Source organism: Zophobas morio, unplaced genomic scaffold, assembly GCF_036711695.1.
Source record: "Zophobas morio isolate AGI-343-1 ecotype UQ-CSIRO unplaced genomic scaffold, CSIRO_AGI_Zmor_V1 ptg000108l, whole genome shotgun sequence".
Lineage (NCBI taxonomy): Eukaryota > Metazoa > Arthropoda > Insecta > Coleoptera > Tenebrionidae > Zophobas > Zophobas morio.
In genome coordinates, this window is record NW_026972213.1 from 3496767 (window position 1) to 3515474 (window position 18708).

General features: G+C 34.5%; 1 protein-coding gene across 1 annotated transcript in view; it reads left to right on the forward strand.

Annotated features, from left to right (window-relative positions):
* LOC135144828 (thrombospondin type-1 domain-containing protein 4-like) overlaps window positions 1–18708 on the forward strand; it is a 387796-nt gene that overhangs the window by 161376 nt on the left and 207712 nt on the right. The window lies entirely within an intron of this gene.

Below are 18708 nucleotides of genomic sequence, written 5' to 3' on the forward strand. Positions count from 1 at the left end.
ATCATTCTGAGACAACTACCTACTAGTAATTAATAATCATTAATCAAGAATGGAAATTAGAAATAGTACAGTGTGTCCAACAAGTCTGGAATAAATTCAATAAAGACATAAATAAAGCAGCTTGACAAAAATCCTTCTTTTTAAACAGGCTACATTCTGTTAGCAATTTTGAACTTATATGGTTTATGACGTCAGAGTTGTCATCGATATTTCTTTTTTGCTAGAAACCCCGGTTTTATATTATATATTTTAAAAGACGCAAAACTACCAAGGTCTGAAAGTGTAAAAAATTCTCCATCCCAACAATTTACTTTGATATGGAAAAAATATTCAAAAAAGGTAAAATGACATTTTTGGATTACAAAGTTATACTGTAATTAATAATATTAAAAGTGATGAAAACTGTAAGCATAAAAACAAGAAAATCGGACTGTTCAATAATTTTTTCGTATTATTATTCCTGAAATTGTTACAGAAATTATTCTGGCTATTACGGACGCACTGTACGTTGTAGTACCATACTGTCAACACGGATAGATATATCAATGTAATTTATGAATTACAATAAGTGGTAACAGTATTTCTGAAGTAAGAGTAATGCTACTTTAAGTGATATATGGTTCTGGCAAGTACAATTATTAATTATCCAACCCGAGAACCCGTCAGCGTTTGGTCACTTTACTTTTAATAATAGTTGTGTAATAGTTAAGAAACCAGTTAACTTAATTATTCATTTAATTGATGATTAGTTCATTAGGTAATTTATCAATTTATTTATCCACGCATTGTCAGCCAACATGTAGAGAATTCATCTTGTCATTGCATTAGCTTCCACACTGATCAGTTTCATTTATCTTTCATGTAAAAGGTTTTATAATTTTGGAAACTAAGCGGTTAATATTCTTTTGTGTTGTAGTTTGTACTCTATGATTTTTCACTGTGGGGCGACAACAAGAGACAAAAACGTCATTTTGACATTTTTACAGAACGAATTATCATGTAACAAAAAAAATAAAGTAATCCTGTGATAATTCAAACATTCCAGCAAATTGAGACATGTGCACGAAATTATAAAATCCGCGAAAAATTCAAAATTTGGCCTTGAAGAACTGTTATCGTCAACAAAATGTAAATTGTATGTTTGTGTGTGTGTGTGTGTGTATGTTTTCTATATAACGGACTGCATGAAATAATTCACAAAGATTAACTATATCGTGAACCCAATTCCCATTTCACATAAAATAAAGCACATATGAGATAAATGCAACAGGCACATATTCAGTGCGGTCAAAATTAAAATAAAACGCTCACCTGCTTCGAGACCAAATGTTCAAATTCAAGCTGCAAGAAATTATTAAACGTAAAAATATATTGAAACCCTCCCGTTTTCGAGGCCATGATGATATTAATTTAACTGATGCCGCCGCCCCGGTCCGATGCCTATGGGTTTTCTAGTATGTGCGGCGATGACGGCGGCCGGGCGGGGTTTGCTAAAGAAAAGCCTGGAAATGGAAGTCGCGATGGGTATTCCAGAAAGACCTCGAACACTGAAACTCCAGAAGGGGAGCATAGGTTAAATAGAAGCCAACTAATTCAGTTGAGTCCAGTCCAGTGAATGTTTTTTGTACGTAATTGCTGTGTAATTAGTCGTGTAAATTCGAGTTAATAAGAAATAAATTGTTGAGTTTTACCCACGTCGATTTTAATTACCGATCATCGTAACATTGGTGTCGGAAGTGAGATTCAATATTAATAATTGGTTTTACGAAGATCTGCGGACAAATTGGATATGGATTCTAAAGATTGATGCCTGTTCAGAGTAGAGCTCAAGCTGCGAAAATGGAGGAACAAGTAAAGCATATGCTCGCAAAAATGGACGAAAAGATAGCGACAAGAAACAAAGAAATGGACTAGAAAATGGATACAAGGGATGACAAAATGAATGCAAGAATAGAAGAAATTAATGAAAAAATGGGTCCAAGAGATGAGAAAGTGAATACAACAATAGAAGAGATGAATGAAAAAATGGATACAAGAATGGCAAGGATGGACGAAAAAATAGATAAACACATTAGCCTAATTGAAAAATTCCAAAAAAGAAGTGGAAGCAAACAAGAATGAAATAGAAGAAATTAAAGAAGAAATGAAAGACGTAAAAACAAATTTAGAAAATCTGGAAAATATGGTGGGACGAAATATGATCTCAATGGAACATCAGTTAAAAAGGAGTTAGAGAAACCAGTGCATGAATGCGTGGAAGATCGAATGAAAAATATAGAAGATAGAATGGACAACATAATATCAAAGATAAAACAAAAATAAGAAGTTTCGAAATGTTAATGAAAAATGCAACGACTGGTTCAGGTTATGTGACTCGTTTTCCAAAACGATTCAACCACCCACCTATGATGGTCAGACACCTTGGTCATCGTACAAAAGGCAGTTTGAATCAGCAGCGACAGCGAACCTTTGGGAAGAAGAACAGAAGGCTACAGCCTTGGTAATAGCTTTGCGAGGTGCAGTGCTAGAGATAGTCCAAACTCTGTCCGAAGAAGGTACAAAGAGAGACAGTGCCCTAACTGCTGTTCTAGAACTTCGATTTGGAGATAAACATCTACAACAAGTGTTTGCAGCCCAAGTAAAAACAAGAGGAACTCGAGGAACTGATACGAAAAATGTTGAATGAAGGTGTTATAGAGGAGTCAAACAGTCGATGGTCTTCGCCTGTAGTGCTAGCCACCAAAAAGGATGGGCCAACGAGATTCTGCGTAGACTACAGACAACCGAACGCTGTAACCAAGAAGGACAGTCACCCGCTTCCACGAATTGATGACACGCTCACAACATTATCAGGATCTGGTTCTCCACGTTGGACCTCAAAAACGGCTGTTGGCAAGTTGGTACATCCAGAAGATAAGAAAAAGACCGCTTTTTCTGCCGGGAGCGGCTTGTATCAATTTACCGTAATGCCGTTTGGACTGTGTAATGCTACGGCTAATTTTGAGAGACTAATGGAGATGGTATTACGAGGACTAACATGGAAAACATGTTTGGTTTATTTAGACGACATCCTGGTAATGGGAGAGACATTTGAGAAGCACTTGACCAACTTAGAAGAAGTATTTAGTCGAATGAAGGAGGCAAACTTGAAGCTGAATGCGAAGAAATGCCTCGTCTTCCAAAAAGAAGTAGAATTGCTGGAGCATACGGTTTCGGCAAACGGTATCAAGACTACCGGAACGAAGATCAGCGCAATTCACGATTGGCCAAGACCAAGAGATAAGGACGAAGTCCGGCTTTTCTTGGGATTGTGCACGTACGACAGAAGGTTTGCTGATATTGTTGCTCCCCTACACAGACTGACGGATTTAAAGTCTCAATTTAATTGGACTGCTGAATGTGAGGCAGCCTTAAAAAAATTGAAGAATGCATTATGCTCTGGTCCTATTCTGTCCTATCCGCAATCATCGGGAATGTTCATTTTGGACACAGACACGAGCAACATCAGAATAGGTGCTGCATTGTCACAGGTACAGGATAAGGAAGAAAAAGTCATCGAGAACTTCAGCAGCGTGCTTTCGAAACCCGAGAGGAACTATTGTGCTACGAGGAAGGACCTGTTGGCGATTGTCAGGGTTGTTGAACACTTCCATAATTATCTTTATGGGCGCGAATTCCTGATTAGAATCGACCACGCAGCCCTCACATGTCTCCTTTAAATGAAGAATCTTGAAGGACAGTGGCTAGATGGCTTGAACGACTCAAACAGTATCACTTCAAAATTCGACACAAGGCTGGTAAGCTCCATAATAATGCGGACTCTTTGTCGTGAAGACCGTGTAGGAACTGCAAACACTGCGACTAGATCGAGCAGCGTGAAACGTCGTTCAACTGTGGGAGGACAGCAGTCACAGAAGATGAAGAATAGACTACGGCCCAACTTAGAAAAGACTAAGAGGAGCACGTGGACATCGTAGCGTTGCTTAAATGGAAAGAAAATGGGGTAGACGCTGATTGGCAATTGGATCACCAGGTTTGGGGTCCCGATGGAACTCCATTAGGACCAAGGTAGAAACTTGGAGTCAAACTTATTCCCAAGGGTTACTGAAGTACTAGGGACACGGAAGATACAGATTACACTGTTGCACTAGCAGTCAGATGGAATGGTAGAACGGTTCAGTCGTACCATGGAAGAACATCTTTCGAAGTTGGTAGCTGAACATCGATCAGCTGTCCAGGACACGACGGGTCAGACATCAGCACGCATAGTTTTCGAAAGAGAACTTCGTCTAACTTGTGACATTTTGTTCGGCTCTCCGAGTGAAGATGACTTGAAGGAGAAGCTGCTGAGCATTCACGAAACGCTGCGCCACAAGATCCGGGTGGCGAGTGACAGAAGAAAAACACGCTACGACCTTAAAGGTAACTCAGCAGGATTTCAGGTAGGGGATTTGGTATGGCTTTATAATCCCGAAGAAGGAAAGGTCGTTGCCCGAAGTTGTCACCATACTGAGAAGGTCCATATACTCTCGTGAGGAGAATCAACGATGTCGTTTACAGAATTCGACGAGCGCGGAAGACGAAAATGAAGATTGTCCATTTCGACCGTCTCATGAAGTACAGCAGTAACACCGTTGACGATCAGTACTAAGGAGGGGTAGTGTTACGAAATAAACCCATACACCGCCCCGGTACGACGCCTTTGGGTTTTCTAGAATGTGCGGCAATGATCATCGTCGGTAACGGGGGCCGGACGGCGTTCACTAAAGAAAAGCTTGGAAGCGGAAATCGCGATGGGTATTCCAGAAATTATTGTATACGTGTCATTACCATCGACACTAACTGTATTGCCAAGTTGATAGAACTGTTGAATATATTAAAGTGCCGTTCATCAACAGTGGTTTCTTCGGTAAATTCTCAAACAAAATGCCACGCGCGATGGAAATATTCTCAGATAATTTTTCTTCTGAAGGACTCGTGTCTGCTGTTTAATTTTCCCCTGCTGCGCAGTCGGGAATTGTTATAACAGGAGACAGTCGTGCTTCATAAAAAAATTATCGATATTTCCATCCCTAGTGGTATTACTATTGACACTTTTGATCCCCGAAGATGATACACTTTTCAAAGTTGTGATTTGTTTAGAAAATATGCATAATTACGAGCCTCTGGCGTACATAACCAACGATTTTTCTCCGATTATAGGAATGGTAAATGCACTCTGCAGTTTGTAGGCATTCATAAAATTATTGTTATTATTATTACACGTTCCAGCAGAGAACAAGCTGGTGTATCCGCGTGAAATAACAATGATACTTTATTAACCTGAAAATAACTTAGGTTTAACTTTTACAATACAACACTATCCTAATCTGTTGAAGTTGAACTGATGAACTGGAGATTTTATATGTAGAGAGAGAAATCCAGATGTGAAATATGCAGTTGAATAGAAAACACTGCGGCGTTCTGTGAAAAAATTTCTTTACGTGGTTTATATTGATGCCCTTTAGATCGCCCTTCATAGTTTTGCACAAATTTGAGACATTTCGATGTTCTAAGAAAAATTGCGGAGTTTTTGAAATCGAAACACCCTGAAAATTATACGGGCCATTGTTTTACGAGGTCCTCCGCCATTAGGTTAAAGGAAAATGGCAAAAACCTTTCATTAAAAAAGTTATATAGTGGAAATCTTCAGCAGCTTTAAAGTTTTTAACTCAAAATTTGAAGAAACTGCAAAAAAAGAAAATTGACAGGAGAGAATAATTATGATACGTATTCAATTTCTGCCCTTATTCTCATGTTACAAAGCAGTAATTTTGTTGTAATTTAAGATTTTCAACAGTTAATTGCTGGACGGCCTTGGTTGTAAAATTGTAATAACCGTGGTTTTTGCGACAAACATATCAATCAACCAAAGACCCTTGTTAATTACAAAATAACGGTGATTTATGCTTTAAAATTCGACTTGTAATTAGTCACTAAATATGTACATAGTTCTAGTGATTTGTTACATCCAGAGCAAAACTAATGCAAATATCTAGTGATTTAGGAATAAACAATTCTAAAACATAGGAACGCAATCTGTAACTCATTTTAAGTCTTGACGAGTTATGTCGTAAAAAATATGAAATAATACACATACCCTTCTACATGGAATCTTTTATTCTTATAGAAAAATTATTTTTCGAGGATTGACAGCACTGAACGTTGAATGTCACACATGATGATAAAGTAAGACTATCTTATTGGGGCAAATATGACAATTTCTGTAAATATCGCTTGTTAGTATACATTTTGATATATGAAATAATTCTTGTGGCAAATAAAGCGAGAACAATCCCTGTAGCTTACAAGTGGGTGATTATTACAAGCATATGCATGTGTGAAATTTTTCGAGAGAAAATTCATCAGACAAGTTATATCTACACTGTACAATAATAAAGAAAATCCAGAAAGAAATAAGACTTCAAGAACTTCTAAAATTTACAATAATGTGGTGTTAAGCTGCGACTACACCCCTATGTTAGAATCGCCAAACAAATAATAATAAAAATGTGAAAATGACGAACTCGTGGCTTCAGTTCAGTTTTTCACTTGTGAATTCCTTTATCTGTTAGCACTGGTCAAAAGCTCCGAGATAAGCTGTATGTTCTTTTGGAGACTTTTATTTTATTCTGACAACATCCGTACAGTTACAATAAATAAAAAATAAATGATAAAAATTTGATAAACTTCGTAAATTTCTAGAGTACACACACAGTTATCGTTTGAATAAATCTTTGCAAAAATTCCGGAGTCAACAAAAACAAAACAGTTTTGTACAGATGAGGCTATATTAATTTTTCTCAGTAAATTTTGAAATTCGAATTTACTAACTTTTTCGGCTTCTATTCCACTGTGCCAATAAACAGACTTTGCAAATACAAATATTCAAAACAAAGTTTGTTACTTGTAAACGTCTTCTACCTTCACATTTCCCAGTTTGTGAGAGGCGGAATTTTATGTTAAGTATGTGTAAAGACTAGTAAAAGATAAATTAGGAATATTCTTATAATGTACAAAATGATAAAGCTAATCACTTATATTTGTTATTCATTCCATTATTTATTGCCTTACATACATTTTCTAAAGTAGTTCCTGAATCAAGATTTTTTTAATTAGGACATGACGTAAATACTCGTAATGTGCTCAACTGTAAAAGTGCGAACAATATATTTAAGTGTTCTCCGTCTTTAAATATTCACAAAATATTTTGTAAAAATTAAGAGTTATTATTGGATATATATATATATATCCAATAATAGATGTGTATTATTACAGATTTAATTTATGACCATGGAATCAATATTAAATTGTTGTTTGTGCAGTACCGACTTATCAGCTGATATATATATAACAAATACTCCTAATTAAAAATATATATATATATATAAAAAATGCAACAGCACCTTGATGCTAACGAGATATGAAATTTGGGTACATTCTTTCATGACATCAAAAGCTGGTTGGTTACTGTTGTTATAAACTGTAAACCTGGACTGCTGCTGTCGTCGGTTGAGGTGAAGATGTAGATAAAAATCTCTGAAACTGCAAAAGTCTGAACACAAAAATTACCAAAAAGAGTTCTCATTATAAAAAACAGGTGTTAAAACGAGGCGCTTGCTTCTGTACCAAGTATTTAAGACTACATACTCATTGTTAATGGTGTTAAACAATATTAATGGTTTTGTACTCAAGCAGAAACAGGTTCCTTTATTACCAATCTGACGCGGCGTGCTTATTAGGTTCTGCATTGAATTCATAATAAAACGATCGTACAATTAAAACTTATTACTCGAATCTTATCGACAGATAAGTTAATTTTACAAGTGACTAATGAACGCAGCTGTTCGTGGAAGAAGCAATTTGATTATCTACAATCTAAACTAGGTATTAAGAGTTCGTGGTTAAACGTTTCTTTGAAAAATATAAACAATATTTACATTTTTGCACAAAAAATAGAAAAATACGTTACAAATTACCGAGAATTAATTTCTTTGGAAAGGATTAGCCCGATGTTGCAGAAAATAAATGCACAATGTTCGTCAACATGTTTCCGGTAGTTTGCATCGAAATCGTTACAATCGTGATTCAAGTTATTCAAATACAAATTAATTGACGCCACATCCAATTTTCACTGCAGGTACTTGTAGGTAGTTACGAGCTCGCATTAAACCTAACTGGTCATTTTCAAGATGACGTCCCGACCTCGTTTCTTACTAATACATATTTATTTGTTTATTCTAGGGTTATAAATGTCCATAACAGGTAATAATCATGCGTAATGGTAATTGAAAATGCCCTCCAGCTTAGCTTAGCATTATGACTTAAATAAGCAATGATGAAATTATAGGTCTGGGAACAAAACCCTTTTTTTTGGTTGCGCGAGTGACATGGGACTTAAATTACCACTAATTCAACGAGCGACGTTAATCGTAGTTAAGGATGTAAAAATTAATAGTCATGGAGTAGAATGGACCGGAAAATCTGAGTGATGAAAAAACTTGCACTTTTTCCAGTATCATCTGATGACCGAATTGTGTATTCAAGTGGTTAGTCACGCTTGTAAACATTCTCAACAACGCGCATATTCTCACTTTGCTGTTAATGTAAACAAAAGTATTAGAATGTTACCAGCAAGCTACACGAGGTATCGTTTTATTATTCATTTCCCGCAAAATTCGTATCAGGAAAAGGCGGCTCTTCACTGAGAGATTTTATCGTTTACTATGACTTGTAAATTATTTTAATATAGTAAACACAACCGGTAGAAGCCAGAAACATTCCCCAGTTTATGTACACACTTATTAAATACTATATTCAACGCCACTGCGCGCATTTTTTTTCGATTTTATAAATTAAAACACACACAAAAAAAGAAACACGTACTGGAATTTTGGTTTGGCCACAACTGGCAGTTGTTACATGAAGTCATGATCAGGAAGAACTGTAGATCACAACGAGCTTTATCTGATACATGTAATTCTAATTAGTTTACAAAATATAACTTTTTGAATTAAACTCTTGCTTGGGTAAATTGAACTCTGTTCAGTTTTAACACAAACATGCAATATTCGTTGCAACTGCAGTTTTGTTATTACACAAATGTCACAGTGAAATTAACTGGTTAATATTAACGCCAAGGGAAATAACACTGTGAATAACCGTTTCACTAAAAATACGGACATTTTTACCCCAGCTTGGAGTAAAACAATGAACATTTTTTAAGCGCATCCTTTATTTTTTACTATTAATAAATTTCGTTATTGGTGGTAAATCAAGTTGTACCATCGCTCATCCTGGCTATGAATAACGATTAGATGTACCCACAACAATGCAATAAAATAACTACAAAACATAAATGGGCGGCCGACCATCAGATTGTCGAATTACCGAGATCAACTGCGCGGAAAATTGGGAATTTATTCTGGTTTCAATACCGCAGAGACCGCGTTTGAATACGAGACGAGATAATTTATCAGCTCTCTTCGAGACATTATTAAATGATGTTCCTTGTCCTGCTACGTCAAGGCGACCTAAATTTCTGCTTTCTTCCTGATTGCGTTCCAACAGGTGACAAGGTTTTTTTCGATTCGTTTCAGTTTATATTTCAAGTGAATGAACACAATAATACTTTATAACTTACAATGGGCAACAGAAAAACAAGTTTAAGAGAGCAGACGAGAATAAAGTTTTGTTACGACACGTTTAAATTATAATTTATTTCTGTAAATACTGCCATGTTCTCAGTAGAAAATAATTTGCAAACTAAACAGCGTTATGAATTTGTACAACCAGGTCAATACGGCGGGAAATTAAATACATATAACGAGTAAAAGATAGTGCTTTGTCTCGTTACGACTAATGAAGAGAAGAGAAACTTCTGTTCTTGTAGTTCTATTTCTGTTGCTATTTGGAAAATCTAAAGTTTTGTTTTCAATTAATTTAATATCAAATAATTACAGCGTAAACTAGGATCGATTGCTCAGAAATTGTGGGTCCGCTTTAAAACTATCGTATACAACGCATTTATAAAAGGTGTGGTTTATTATCCACCTACATTTTTTATAAGGATTTCTTGTCAAAGAAATTCGTATGACTAAAAACCCTGACATGTAGTGGGTCACGCTTCTGAGGGCAGGGGAAGTACAATGCTAAAACTTAACAATTTATTTCTGAATGACTCAAATTTACACGACTGATTATACAGCGATTATGTATAAAATAATTCCGGCGCAACTTGACTGGACTCGTTTCGTTAACTGAATAATCTCGTTCCAGGCTTGTCTTTATGCGAACGCTGCCCGGGTGACGTCATAGACGATGAGTCACTATTAGCGTACAGACCAGAAGTTCTCGACAGCCCATAGGCGTCGTACCGGGGCAGCGTATGGGTTTATTTCGTAACAATATTATTTCTGGATGTAGATTTAATAAGTTGATTTCGTCTTCTTATTTTTTTTTTGTTCGTTTTTGTTTTTCCATCCTCGTTTCTTACTGTGTTTCATCTGCACTTTCAGGTTGAATTTATTGTCAGTCTCCTGTTAATATTTTGTATATGTAGGGTAGACAACGTTTTATCTCTTTTAACGTTGTTCGCAAAGATGCTGATCTTTAATGTGTATTTTGTTTTTTGAGGGTAAGCTGAGGAAGTACTGTAATAGGGTCCATCCGAAGAATGGCTATTTTCATGTTTCTCCCCCTTCTCCGCACGAAAAAATAGGTCCCCGTTTGTGTATGTGCGTCTGCTGTGTGCTGTTTGTCATCTATGCCGATTTTTATTAGACACATAATCTTTTAAACAAAAATATATGTGATCATTCGCACCAACAATGGAATGACGCCATCTCCATATATTATAATAGTGAATGTTAATTAAATTAAATTTTATTAAATAATATACTCCTACGGTTCTGATTTATAAATCTGTGTTGAGTTTTTACCCTGGACATCCAAATTAAAAAAAAAAGCATAGTAAATCGTTCATCAAAATTTTTCCCAATTTTTGCCAAATAAATCCTATCTAAAATATGCAAAATAAGGACTTTATACTTGAGGTTTATCAGTGCATTTATATTTTTTAGAACTACTTTACAGGGTGAGTCAAAAAAAAATTCTGTATGAGGCAATTTATGTTATTGATCATATCAAGAACGGCTCACCCTATTTTCCTGAAAATTTTAGTACACAGTACTGTTATTATCTATCACTGTTACTATTAAAATTGATATATAGTTTTTGGCGAAATTGAAGAAAAACCACTACTTGTTGATTTCAGTTGCTAACAAAAAAAAAACTCCACTAGGTGATTTTTATATTATACCTCTGAAACTTCCATGAACGTCAAAGCTGTGATCACAAAACATGCAACCTATCTTTGTTTTCCCTCCATGTTAAACTTCAGATTTAATACTACGGTGTTGACAGTTGTATTTTCAAGGTAGAATGCAGTGTTGGTGATTTTTTAATTTTGACAAATACTAAACGTGTCGCTGCTAAAGCCTTGATGACATTATGACAAAAACTCACTTGAAATAAACGCATAGCATGCTTCTTTAATTTTACTTTAACAATACATATCTCTATTTTAACTTACAGGAGTCCTCATGCAAAAACAAAATTCCCAAAATTTAATTTTCTAAATTTTCGAAGACGCTGTATTTCCTTGCTTGTACTTCAGTGGCGAGGGAACTATAAATAACTTTAAACAAACTTTCTGTTATCTAATATTTCTGTCCTTATATTTCTTTCATGATTGCTTTTACCGTTGGCAGATAATTTCTTTATTCTTCTGCTTTTCATTTGCTCTTCCTTTTGCTTCTTTTTATGTTCAGATGTTTGTTCGACTATTATTACTTAACCTATTAATCGAATTTTTTCTTTTGCCTAATCTCAACGAGCATACAATTTCATTTGAGCTACAACCAATCGAAATATTCCATTTCTAACGTTTTCAGCTGAACTCTGACCGTTTTTCCAGTATCACTTTGCTCTGAAAATAAAAATCTTTTTAATTGTTGCCTTCCATTCTGAAGTTTTCACTATACGTTTTTAATTCATCCCCAACTCTCATTTTCCAATCTTACACCAAAGTTCAAATATTTGCCTCTTTTCGTTTTTACCTTCAATTTTTTAAGCTTCTGACATTTTGTGAAAACTTTCGCTTTCATTTTTTTTTGGGAGCTCACTTGTATACATGTGTTAGCAGAATGACGATCATTCCTGGTGGAATAAAAAAAAGTCCAAAGTTCAAAATGTATATTCTCGGGACCGCCTTGATATTTAGGACAAAAAAAGCGTAGTAAATTAGTTTGCAATCGGCAATTGTGATAGGTACTGACACTTTTAAATTTTAATTTATTAGACTTTGTGACAAAACAATCCTTTAGCGGATTACCGGAAGTCTCGATTGCGGCGTCCAGAAAAACCTCGAAGAGGCGTTCGCGATCCAGCCAGAGGAATGTATTGGTTTAAATAGAGGCCACCTTCGGGAACGGATTATTCGGTCGAGTCGAGTTCAGCGAATGTTGAGAAAAGCCAGTCAAGTTGCACAGGAATTATTTTGTAAATAATCGCTGTGTAATTAGTTGTGTAAATTTGAGTTACTAAGAAATAAATTGTTGAGTTTTACCCAGCCGATTTTCGATTACTGCTCATCGTAACAATATGTAAGTATTAAGTTTCAAACTTAATAAAAAAAAAAACAACTTTTGTGAACAAAAAGTCTTCTATTCCTCGCAAATCCCCAAATTTGGATTGAAAATTAAAAATATTACAAAATTTAATATCCGTATTGGTTTTGTAAAAATTCAGCGTAATCTTCCGTGCCTTTCATTTATTTTGCTGTGTCAATTACTCGTCGTTTATCTATTGTTCATTTAATTACTTTCAAGAAATTAATTTTTCAAGTCGGATCACAGGCACTTGAGAACATAAAGAGTTTTGAAAATTTTTGTTAAAATTCTTCTAATTTTTGATAATTGTTACTCAGTAACTTTTGGTAAAAAATACCTTATTTCATAATAGTTATATGCAATTACCGTGTGCATTTCCCGATGTTTTCCACGAAAATAAATATCTGATCCATACTGCTAACCAATCGTATTTTATTTATATCTTCTAGTTGGAATATTTGCAATGCAATCTTTGATAGCGTGTGCAGATTTGTTTAATTGGCACTAAATTTCCAGTAAGTACACATCTTTAATTGTTTTGATAAGTATTTGCTACTGATGATTACATAGAAGTGATAAACGATATGTAGTTAGTTAATCTGTTTCATGTGGCGTTTAAACCACTATTAAACCAATAATTGTAAGACATTTTACCTACAGTATACGACTTCACGTTGATTTCTCGGTAGGCTCGATTTTTTACAGCAAAATTATATGCGTGTGGTATACATTTTATTGCTTTACTCATATTTAATAAATCGTAAAATTACATCCTGCAGCCGTTAAAAGCTTTACGGCGGTTTAAATTACACGGGTGTCTAGTCTGAAACAAGAATGACATTTTCTCGTTTTTATGAAAACCTGAAAACGCGACAGGAAACTGATGCGCCATTAAAAACAAGTTGCTGTTTTTATTTTCTTTTTTCAGACGCAATTTTTCAACTCCAAATTGTATGGTTTGGGTAATTCCTTCTGTTTCTGGGGTATTTCGAGACATGATTGATTATAATGGGTTCAATGGGACGGTTCCGAAAGCGTTTTCGTAACATATACAAATGGAATTATTCATAGCTGGTAATAATTTATTCTGAGGAAAGTAAAACGGTGGTTCAACTCCTCACTTACGCCCACCAATTTTCGCGAGGCAGGTTCGTGTATAATTTTGTGGTTTGTATATGACGGGTTAAAAATAGAGAAAAATTTGTTGTAACATAGTAATAGTAACGTACAGGATTAATAACCACAGCGTCGGTGCACGAGTCGTAAACAGTTGTAATGTGAAAGGAATGTGCTTTTGACGGGATACGCGGAAATAAAATTTTGCAGATAGAATGTAGATACACCACAAAGGGTATTCCCAGCTTTGGATCAATCGGCAAAGATACTGTTTGTGTAAAGCTCCCCAAAATATGCATGCATAGTATTGTAGTTCCCAAAAATTGCTGATTTTACGTGTTTTTTTTTTTTCTAAAAACATTTTTTTGGAAAACAACAAGCAACAAAAAGTTACTTATTTTATTAATCAATTAACTAATAAGCGTTATACGTTACAATGTGATCGAATTTGGTGCTTTTGTGCTTTCAAATCTTACTTCGATGTTTTTCAAACTGAGGTTCCATTAATTCACGCTTGTAGTTTTATGACCGAAACTAATATTAAAATTCAGTTAGGCATTTTTCAACCATTTTTCAAGTAAAAACAGGTATGCATGTACTTAATTCTAAAAATATTATTATTAAATTATTATCTTATGAGTTTTTTTTTTTAATTTTAATTATTTAATTTTAATTCATCTACATGCCATTATCGTTACTGTGAGGGATGTACAAAATTCAAACGTTGTTTTCATCAGTTCCTATTGCAGTACAATGTGATAGAAATACAATATTTTAATTGAATTTTGGTTGGAAGTAAACTATCAGGTGTTAAAAGTTTTGAAAACAGTTTTCTAATTCTCGTCTTATTTAAGTGTTTTGATTCCTAAATAATGATTATAACAATATTAAAGGACAGGTAAACTTTAATTCAAACACCTTGTATATACGGTACTTTATTAATATCGTAAGTGTTTCTAAATTGGTTAACGTTATAATGTAGAACTTGTTTTAAGAGGTTGTAATTTACTTTCTGTCACTCAAGTACAGCTGTATATTTTAAATAAAGAATTAAATCTTTGTAAACAATTCCTGTATTACTTCCCGAACGTAAACCAAACCAGGCAAGTATTGTAATAGGGTCAATTTGACGAATGGTTAATTTCATGTTTTCTCTACGTTTTACGATTTATACATTACGAATTTAAATGCCTTCCGTTTCTGGTTGTCTGTCTCTAGTCTTTTAAACTACTGAATTAATTGTTGCGGAATTTTCTTTGTACTTGAAGACTGCCGCCCAAACATTTCGGTTAAACAAAATTTGATCTTAAAATGTTTCTAGGTAAATCTTGCATTATTTTATTAAATACCATGATTATGTGTTCATTTTATTAATTTGTCCTTGTTTTTTACTAAAAATAATAGGGGAGTAAATTTTTGGAAAAAAATTAACAATTTCGGAAGAATCATTTTAGAAAGTACAAAACCAATAGTTCTAAGATCCGGCCATCCGGCAAACGCTGTAAGATGATTTTAAATGTGCTAAAATGTGTAAAATAATATGCATCTATATACATATACAGTTTATTCTCTACATTTACGTATATCTTACCTTCCCGAGCGTAAGTTAAGGCAGTATTGTAATAGGCTTTATCCGACGAATGGCTACTTTCATGTTTTCTGGATCCTAAAGTACGAAACAATAGGACTCCTTTTCTGTCTGTCTGTAGGTCTGTCTTTCGGCTGTCTGTCCATCTGTGTGTCGATCTGTCTGTCTAACGTCTGTCCGCCGTCTATGTACATTTGTATTAGATAGATAATCTCCGAAATTACTAAATCGTTGTTTATCAAATGTGTAGGTCGTAAAACGCTAACCAAGATTTGTTTAATTATCCCCACCAACAACATGATGACGTCACCTCAAAATACTTAATAGTAAAATGTTATTCAAATTTTGTATAAAATAGTAGTCCTACACGTGCATAACAACACTTTGGAGTTTAACTGTGAAACTGTAAACCGAATGTTCTGAAGTCTTGCAAACCTTTTGAGTTTCTCGTAAGCACATATCTTTATTTTAACTTATAGGAGTTAACATAAAAAATAGAATTCGCAAAATAAAATTGTATAATTTTTCGGAGAAGCTGTATTTCTTCGTCAGAACTTTAGGGTGAGGCAATTTCTGTCTAAATAACATAAGAAGAAGTTCTTATTTTAATGTATAGCCGTTTCCATTAAAAAAGAGAATACAATCTTGCACTATATTTTTTATAATTTAACCAAGATTTTTATTATTTCAAATAATATTTGTATTGTTTTTGTGCATAAATTTTGATCGAAGAGAGATACTCGACCTTTTTTCGATCTGAGTTTCTCGAGTTTTCAGCCTATAATTTTTCAATTCTCTGATTTGACTTTTTCGGTTCTTTTTTTATGCTCTTTATTTTTTCAATTATTCAGTTTTTCAGTGTTTCAATTTTATAATTTTTTGTTTTCTCAATTTTAATTTTTTCAGTTTCTCGTTTCTTCAGTGTTTTGTGTTAGTACTTGCTAAGATAAGACTGTTTTTGGCAAATGACGTATCCTCTAAGTAAATAGAGGGCGGGTGGGGGGGGGTTAGTATTTACTAAGATAAGACTGATTTTGGCAAGTGAGATACTCTCCAAGTAAATAGAGCGCGAGTGGGCAGGGCTAGTACTTGGTGAGGTAAGACTGAATAATGTTAAGAGTAGTTACTGGAATAATGAAGAGGTAGGTGGGGGTGGGGCTACTGTTTGCTTACAAAAAAGCTAAGATTTAAAACAAACTAAAAAGTGGCCCCGTCCACCCACCCCTATTCCGCTTTGATCATTCATTCTTATTGCCTCTGAAGAACGGAAGTTGGGTTTTATATTGATAAATAATAGAATCTAGGATTACAGTTTTTCATTTTTTTTTTATCAGTACTTGCTAAAATAAGACTGTGTTTAGCAAATGACATACTCTTTAAGAAAATAGAGGGTGGGTGGGCGGGCGGAGCTAAGATAAGATTGAACAATATTAATAGTAGTCACTGGAGCGAAGAGGGGGGTGGAGTTACTGCTTGCTTATAAGATTCTTTAGGAAGAAGCTAAACTTAGCCCCGCCTACCTCTGTTCCTTATTTCACTGACTAATTTCATTTACTGTAAAATGGGAACTGAATTCTATTTTGACAGTCTAAGATTTAAAACAAAGTAAAAAATGACCTTCTGTCAGATTTTTTGTATTCGGGATTACACTGACGACGACAATCAATACTGTTCGAGATACAAATTTTATTCTTTGTATTTTATAATAAAAAAATCCATCTTAAAAATTTCTCAGGATAGCTAAAAACTATTCATTAATATAAATGTGTAATTTTAATCAAAATAGACCAAATTGTTTTCGTTTCTTTAGGGAAAAAATGCCAATGCCCATTTTTGTGCATTCAAAATTAAAAAAAACATTCATTATTTTACGACTACGAAGTTACTTTAAAATACAAAAAAAATACATCTTAGTAGCTTAGTTAATCATTACTGTTGTACTCTATTTTTCATCCAAAAAATGGCAGAAAAAATTGTTTCATGATTTTTGAACGTTCAGTTTTAAAAATTGTATTGCCTTTCCGTTGAACTTCCCATCAATCAACAAATGCTTGTCAACAGCATAGTAACCTCACTTGACATACACCTTGTAAAACTTTTATGACTTAAGAGACTTGGGTCAAACCACCCTTATAAGTCAAACTGGCTATTGTAAGCTTTGTGGAGCAAGAATTATTACTGTCCATTGTTGGCATAATGGAGCTGTGAACTGAGTTAAGTAATACAATAGCCATTGTTGGAATAATGGAGCTGTGAACTGAGTTAAGTAATACAATAGTCAGTTTGACTTATAAGGGTGCTTTGCCTTAAGCGACTTAAGTAATAAAAGTTTTACAAGGTGTATGTCAAATGAGGTGACTGTACGTACTAGATTTATTCTTTAATGACGTTCGTCTCTGTATTTGGCATGATTTTTCTAATTACTTATAATTTAACAACATTTTCCAAGACGGGCCCTACTTAATTCAGTGCTCATTTATGGTCACAAAAAAATAATTTTGCTGTACAAAATATGTCATAGTTTTACTCCAACACGTTGTAATGTTAATTAACTTAAGGTACACTTCGTATTACATACATACTTACAAAAAAACATTCTATTTAGAATTTAGGAACTCGGCGTTCGTCGTCATGTAAAATTTGCTTGAAAATTTATGACAAGCAAATTAAATTTTAGACACTAAATTTGAGACAGAATTCTTTTCAATGTTTTTCCGCTACATCGCTCTACCACTGTTTGTTTACAAGGAGAAGTAATTTTGTCGTTTTAAATAAACCATAAAACAACGTAAAAGAAGATTCTTTTGCAATCCTTTTTAAATAATCATAATCTTTAATACAGAGGTTAAAAGCGACGAAATTAAACAGTTTAATTTAATAACCCGACCAGTTATTGGTAAAATAGCCGACGGGCCTGATGGGCGAGCGAGCGATCATATGCTGAATCAGACAGTCGTACCTACTCAGGTTGAGTGGAACCTAGTGTTAGCAGCAAAGGTGCTAAGACGAGGAGATGCCGACTTAGAATGAACCTGGCCACAAGAGTATTAACAGATCATCATTGATATACTCGAGCACTGAAAGGATTGTCAGAGGGAAGGTTTTTACACAAATGCAACAGAGCATATGTCGACTGTGTGAATTAGTATATAAACCTGGTTTCTGAAGAACATTTACTGACGTCTGGAATTGGAGGTATACAACTAAAGAGATTCCAGGTGTATGGACTTCACAACATGACAACATTTGGAGGTCCATCACCAGAAGACTACCCAAAGACAACGCCCCGAGTTC